This window comes from Hemitrygon akajei, unplaced genomic scaffold, assembly GCF_048418815.1.
Source record: "Hemitrygon akajei unplaced genomic scaffold, sHemAka1.3 Scf000177, whole genome shotgun sequence".
NCBI lineage: Eukaryota > Metazoa > Chordata > Chondrichthyes > Myliobatiformes > Dasyatidae > Hemitrygon > Hemitrygon akajei.
This window is the reverse complement of record NW_027332063.1, coordinates 348,315-355,438: the sequence shown is the minus strand read 5'-3', so window position 1 is coordinate 355,438 and position 7,124 is coordinate 348,315.

Sequence of the window (7,124 nt, the reverse complement as noted above, 5' to 3'; positions counted from 1 at the left end):
ACGCAAACCAAATTAAGGGAGCAGCTAAAGATTGCTACCCTATGTCCCGCCCATATGCTGATTCAAATCGTGAGGGAATGCTTAGCGCTCTGTTAAACGTGTTCAATAATATGATGGAAATGAAGCGTCAGCTGTCGTAAAGCAAGTTTACAGTTGGTGTACCTTAAAATGATTGTTGTGCTGTCTGAATAATGTATTTGTCCAGAAATGTCCTGGTCTTCCTTCGTGGAGTAAAATAATATCTCTCTCTCTCTCCCTATCAGTGAAATTCATAGATTTTGTTATTCAGCATAGGATACACACATCGTGGTTCCTTTATTATGGACATTTCTCCGGCAGGTTTCCCAACATTCAATGCGCAAATCAAATACAACAAGGACGCATCGATGGTGCAACATGGCAGGACGGGCATCACAATCTTGAGGAATAAAGGGCGAACGGTTTGAACTGAGTGTCGTTATCTGGATCCAACCGTACAGTCACATATTATCCGATCATTGCGTTTGGCTCATTCTGAGCTCATTGGAGACACGTGGTGGGATAATGTCCCTGCATTGAAGAACATTGGGACGGCAGATAAGACTTTTACCAACATCTATTCCGTAATCTTGTCAATCTCTATCTTAATAAAGTGTTCATAATGAAGGTCAACATCACATTTGTCTTCCTATTCACCAACTGCAACTTAAAATTAATCATTAGAACCTTAATTGTAACCTGCATAAGACGCCGAAATCCCTTTAGAACCATATAACCATATAACAATCACAGCACGGAAACAGGCCATTCCGGCCCTCCTAGTCCGTGCCGAACTCTTAATCTCACCTAGTCCCACCTACCCGCACTCAGCCCATAACCCTCCACTCCTTTCCTGTCCATATACCTATCCAATTTTACCTTAAATGACACAACTGAACTGGCCTCTACTACTTCTACAGGAAGCTCATTCCACACAGCTATCACTCTCTGAGTAAAGAAATACCCCCTCGTGTTTCCCTTAAACTTTTGCCCCCTAACTCTCAAATCATGTCCTCTCGTTTGAATCTCCCCTACTCTCAATGGAAACAGCCTATTCACGTCAACTCTATCTATCCCTCTCAAAATTTTAAATACCTCGATCAAATCCCCCCTCAACCTTCTACGCTACAATGAATAGAGACCTAACTTGTTCAACCTTTCTCTGTAACTTAAGTGCTGAAACCCAGGTAACATCCTAGTAAATCGTCTCTGCACTCTCTCTAATTTATTGATATCTTTCCTATAATTCGGTGACCAGAACTGTACACAATATTCCAAATTTGGCCTTACCAATGCCTTGTACAATTTTAACATTACATCTGTACTCAATGCTCTGATTTATAAAGGCCAGCGTTCCAAAAGCCTTCTTCACCACCCTATCTACATGAGACTCCACCTTCAGGGAACTATGCACAGTTATTCCTAGATCTCTCTGTTCCACTGCATTCCTCAATGCCCTACCATTTACCCTGTATGTTCTATTTGGATTATTCCTGCCAAAATGTAGAACCTCACACTTCTCAGCATTAAACACCATCTGCCAACGTTCAGCCCATTCTTCTAACCGGCATAAATCTCCCTGCAAGCTTTGAAAACCCACCTCATATTCCACAACACCTCCTACCTTAGTATCATCAGCATACTTACTAATCCAATTTACCACCACATCATCCAGATCATTTATGTATATTACAAACAACATTGGGCCCAAAACAGATCCCTGAGGCACCCCGCTAGTCACCGGCCTCCATCCCGATAAACAATTATCCACCACTACTCTCTGGCAACTCCCATCTAGCCACTGTTGAATCCATTTTATTACTCCAGCATTAATACCTAACGACTGAACCTTCTTAACTAACCTTCCATGTGGAACTTTGTCAAAGGCCTTGCTGAATTCCATATAGACTACTTCCACTGTCTTACCCTCGTCAACATTCCTCGTAACTACTTCAAAAAATTCAATAAGGTTTGTCAAACATGACCTTCCACGCACAAATCCATGCTGGCTACTCCTAATCAGATCCTGTCTATCCAGATAATTATAAATACTATCTCTAAGAATACTTTCCATTAATTTACCCACCACTGATGTCAAACTGACAGGTCTATAATTGCCAGGCTTACGTCTAGAACCCTTTATAAACAATGGAACCACATGAGCAATACGCCAATCCTCCGGCACAATCCCCGTTTCTAATGACATCTGAAAGATCTCCGTCAGAGCTCCTGCTATCTCTACACAATCTTCCCTCAAGGTCCTGGGGAATATCCGGTCAGGACCCGGAGATTTATCCTCTTTTAAATTTCTTAAAAGCGCCAGTACTTCCACCTCTTTAATTGTCATAGGTTCCATAACTTCCTTACTTGTTTCCCACACCTTACACCATTCAATATCCTTCTCCTTAGTGAATACCGAAGAGAAGAAATCGTTCAAAATCTCTCCCATCTCCCTCGGCTCCACACATAGCTGACCACCCTGATTCTCTAAGGGACCAATTTTATCCCTCACTATCCTCTTGCTTTTAATATAACTGTAGAAGCCTTTCGGATTTACTTCCACCTTATTTGCCAAACCAAATTCGTAACTTCTTTTAGCTTTTCTAATCTCTTTCTTAAGTTTCCTTTTACATTCTTTATATTCCTCGAGCAATTCCTTTACTCCATGCTGCCTATATCTATTGTAGACATCCCTCTTTTTTTGAACCAAGTTTCTAATATCTCTTGAAAACCATGGCGCTTTCAAACCTTTAACCTTTCCTTTCAACCGAACAGGAACATAAAGATTCTGTACCCTCATAATTTCACCCTTAAATGACATCCATTTCTCTATTACATCCTTCCCATAAAACAACTTGACCCAATCCACTCTCTCTAAATCCCTGCGCATCTCCTCAAAGTTAGCCTTTCTCCAATCAAAAATCTCAACTGTAGGTCCAGTCCTGTCCTTCTCCATAATTATATTGAAGCTAATGCTATTGTGATCACTGGAACCGAAGTGCTCCCCAACACATACATCTGTCAGCTGACCTATCGCATTCCCTAACAGGAGATCCAACACTGCCCCATCTCTAGTCGGTACTTCTATGTATTGTTGCAAAAAGCTATCCTGCACACATTTCACAAACTCTAAACCATCCAGCAATTTAACAGAATGAGCTTCCCAATCTATGTGTGGAAAATTAAAATCTCAGACTTCTTTGTAACCTCAGACTTCTGAAATTCTCTTTGCATGTAGAAAGCAGTCTATCCCTTTCATTTTGTCGTCCGGAGTGCGAGTCCAAACAGTTCCCGATAGTCAGTTCCACCTTTCACTTCTTTACCCATTCTGCTAATCTATCTACGTCCTTCAGTAGCCGCTTTAATTTCTCAAAACAAACTGCCCTTCCAGCTTCCTATCTGTCGCAAATTTGCCACAGAGCCAACAATTCTGGCAGAGAGTTCATAGACATGCAATGTAAAAAAAGCAGTCCCAACACAGATTCCCGTAAAGCAGGACTAGTCGACGGCGGCCAAGATGAGCGAACCAGAGAGTCACGGCGATCTGCTAAACGAGATCGTGAAGGCAAGGTGTAACTGGCGAGGGTCACATGGCAACTGGTCTTAATGTCGAACATGACGGTCTGAATGCTGCGGCTGAAGGTCTCACACTTCAGGAACAAATGCAATCTACCACTGTTTTGTCTGTGGAGTTGATTCGAAAGGGAAGTGCAAGAAAAAAAGGAGATGGGAATGAAAGCTGCCTCACCCACAGTGGGTGAGCGTAGTCCGTTCACTGAAAATAAAAGTACCTTTCAGAGGTACTGGGATGGAGGGTCCCAGCTTGAGAATCACCGCGGGGCGTCGGAGATACTGAAAGGAAAGCTTGACCGCTTCACGAAGGGCAAAGTGTAAAGAAGCATAGTCTAGCCATCGTCGTTTGTCGGGGTAATTTCAGAACAGCTGGTGGTAATTTGCCACCTGAGAAGGAGATCCGGGCGTGGAAGGCAGCATCAGAATTAACGAAGCAAAGTCGGGGACGGGGAGGGAGATAATCCCAAAGAAGATGTTGGTAGTGCAATTACAGGTTTTTGGTGTCCGCGGCTTTGCACTTATTACGAGAGTACCCAAAGAATTTAATAAAGTGTTGGAAGAAAAGGCAGGCATGCGGAGACCGAGCTGGTTCAGATACTGCTACCAACAGCTTTAAGTGGCAGCATTGAGATCTTGCGTTGTTTTAAAACTTGCTCCTCGGTCTCCTGAGCGCCAGGCTAGCGATTGTGTTTGTAGAGTGGATTGTGTGAAGTCGGAATTTACAGATGAAAGGGAGCCCTGGGATAAACCTGATGGAAATAAGAATGTGTATATGAATCGGATGATCTTCGTGAGGTAACACGGCGGCACAGTGGTTGGATTCGGAACAAGAAGGCAGCGGGAGAGCACCTAAGTATTTCCAGCAGGAAGACATTTTGAGTTCTCGGGAGAACAGAGAAGCCAGACTGCGCAGGCGCGTGACGTCGCCCAGTTGAGCGCGAACCGATTAAAAAGGGCAAGGAAATGCAGAAGTTTTTGATTCGGAAAAAGAAGGCAGAGGGAGAGCACCTAAGGATATCCAGCAGAAAGACATTTTGAGTTCTCCGGTGAAGAGAGAGGCCAGACTGCGCAGGTGCGTGATATCAGCCAGTTGAGCGCGAACAGTTTAAAATGAAGGCAGCCATATTCAATGGGCAGTGGAGTGAGAGGAAGCAGAATGAAAGGGCTTCGGCTCCACAGGCTTCGGCGGTAACGGGAAGAGCTGAGGCAGTTGTTGATAGCAAAAGGAGTTAGTATGTGGGTGAAGTCACTTCTCTGTGATCAGTGTCAAATGTGGGAGGTCCTGGAGAGTCCCGGCGCCCCGGACGGCCACATCTGCACCCGGTGCATCGAGATGCAGTTCCTAAGGGACCGTGGTAGGGAACTGGAGCTGCAGCTCTATGACTTTCGTCTGCTCAGGGAGAGTGAGGAGGTGATAGAGAGGAGTTACAGACAGTAGTCACTTCGGGGCCACGGGGGACAGATAAATGAGGACGTGTACATATTGCTACCAATGACATAGGTAGGGAAAGGGAAGAGGTCCTGAGAGAAGACAACAGGGAGTTAGGAAGGAAGTTGAAAAGCAGGACCTCAAAGGTAGTAATCTCGGGATTACTGCCTGTGCCACGCGACAGTGAGAATAGGAATAGAATGAGGTGAAGGATAAATGCGTGGCAGAGGGATTAAAGAAGGGGGCAGGGATTCAGATTTCTCGTTCATTGGGACAACTTTTGGGGCGGGTGTGACCGGTGCAAAAATACGGGTTGCACGTGAATCCTAGGGGGAGCAATATCCTGGTGGACAGGTTTGATAGAGCTGTTGGGGAGGGTTTAAACCAGTTTGGCAGGGGGGTGGGAATCAGAATGTCAGTGCAGTGATTAAGGTAGAAGGACAAGGGCATGATGCTTAGAGTTCTGAGTTGATCAGGAAGGACAGGCAGGGGACAGAACATAGTTGTAGGCAGTTAAACGGGTTGAAATGTGTCCATTTCAATGCTAAGAGTATCAGGAACAAGGAGGATGAATTTAGAGCATGGATTAGTACATGGCACTACGATGTTGTGGCTGTTACTGAAGCTTGGTTGGAGGAAGGGCAGGATTGGATGATGCAGGCTGGTGGTCAACGCATTGGTGGGCACGTGGACTGATACTGTTCCTCTATTGATGGTAATTGCGGGCACTAGATGAGACTTTTACAATAATCCATTCAATAATTGAAATCTGCGGTACAGATCCGAAATATGATGAAGTTTGACTTGATAAGCAGAAGGCCTGTGCAGTAAACCATGAAGTGAGGGAACGCTAGTCAGTTCCCGTCTGTTTCATTGTAAAGATCCAACTAACCTATTTAAACGAAGCTCTGTGCAACCAGGACCGACCAGCATAGGGACATGCGATCATACGAATATGAACAGTATTAAGCCGTCTGGACGGACATCTGATCCGTTCCGGAATCCGTTATCTCCCATTTATTACCCCACTCAAGCACGTTCTGCCACGTTCTTCTCTTAACTTTTCACGCCGGGAAAAATTGAGAAATTAGAAATATGCATTTTTATTTAGATACACGCTATGACGTGCCCTCCAGAACAGTCGGTAGTAATATAATCCACATGTCCATTTCCTCTGCATACAAGCCTGTCTATTCTATAACCCTCTATTCTTAGATTTCCAAAATTCTGTAAACAGCCAATGCACGCGAACTTTATCTGGGCCGTTCAACACGCAATAGTTTGCAATGTGTCCGTCCACCCCTCCGGCACCATCCCACAATACGTCAATTGCTATAAAGCAAGCAAGAAGAGTCATCAAACGTCCCTCATATGTTCAAGCTTTCTCACTTTTCTTTCATAACAGACCCAAAACTGCTCACAATATTTCAAGAATCTCTAGGATTAATTGGGTATACTTGCTATATCCAGAAAAAAGAAAGGGATTGTCAAAAAGTACAAAGATTTGTGATTCTTTGTAATCTCTGTAAACAATGACCTTCATGAACAAGAAACCTACAAATGAAATGACGAGACCGAGGCCCTGGATCAGAAACTTCGACTGTATCTTGTTTCATCCACAGATGCTGTTTGACCTGAGAGCTACTCCACCATTTTCCTTCTTGTTCAGATTCCCAGCATCGGCAATCTGCACGGTACGCAGAGGTGTGCTGATCGGGAGCCGGAAACTGGCGATGTACAGACTACAGCAGATCCCGATTTGCACTCCAGTGTTATAAGTCTGTCTCCGTCCCACTACTCCGCGGTTCACTGGACAAACTCTTCATACGGGTGCTGAAGAGGATAATGCAGGGCTGCCTGCGTAACTTCCACCACTCTCCTATCTTATTTTGATTTATTTTTTACCGGGCGTTCTTTTTTAGCTTTAATGGCTTTGTTGCCCTTGTGAAACATAATTCTTACAATTATCCCCTCATTAAGTTCGTTAGTCAGATAGTATAGAGACGGTAATACCATGAGACATAGGATCAGAATTAGGCCATTCAGCCCATAGAGTCTACTCCTCCATTCCTTCATGGCTAATCCTGCATCCCACACAACCTGA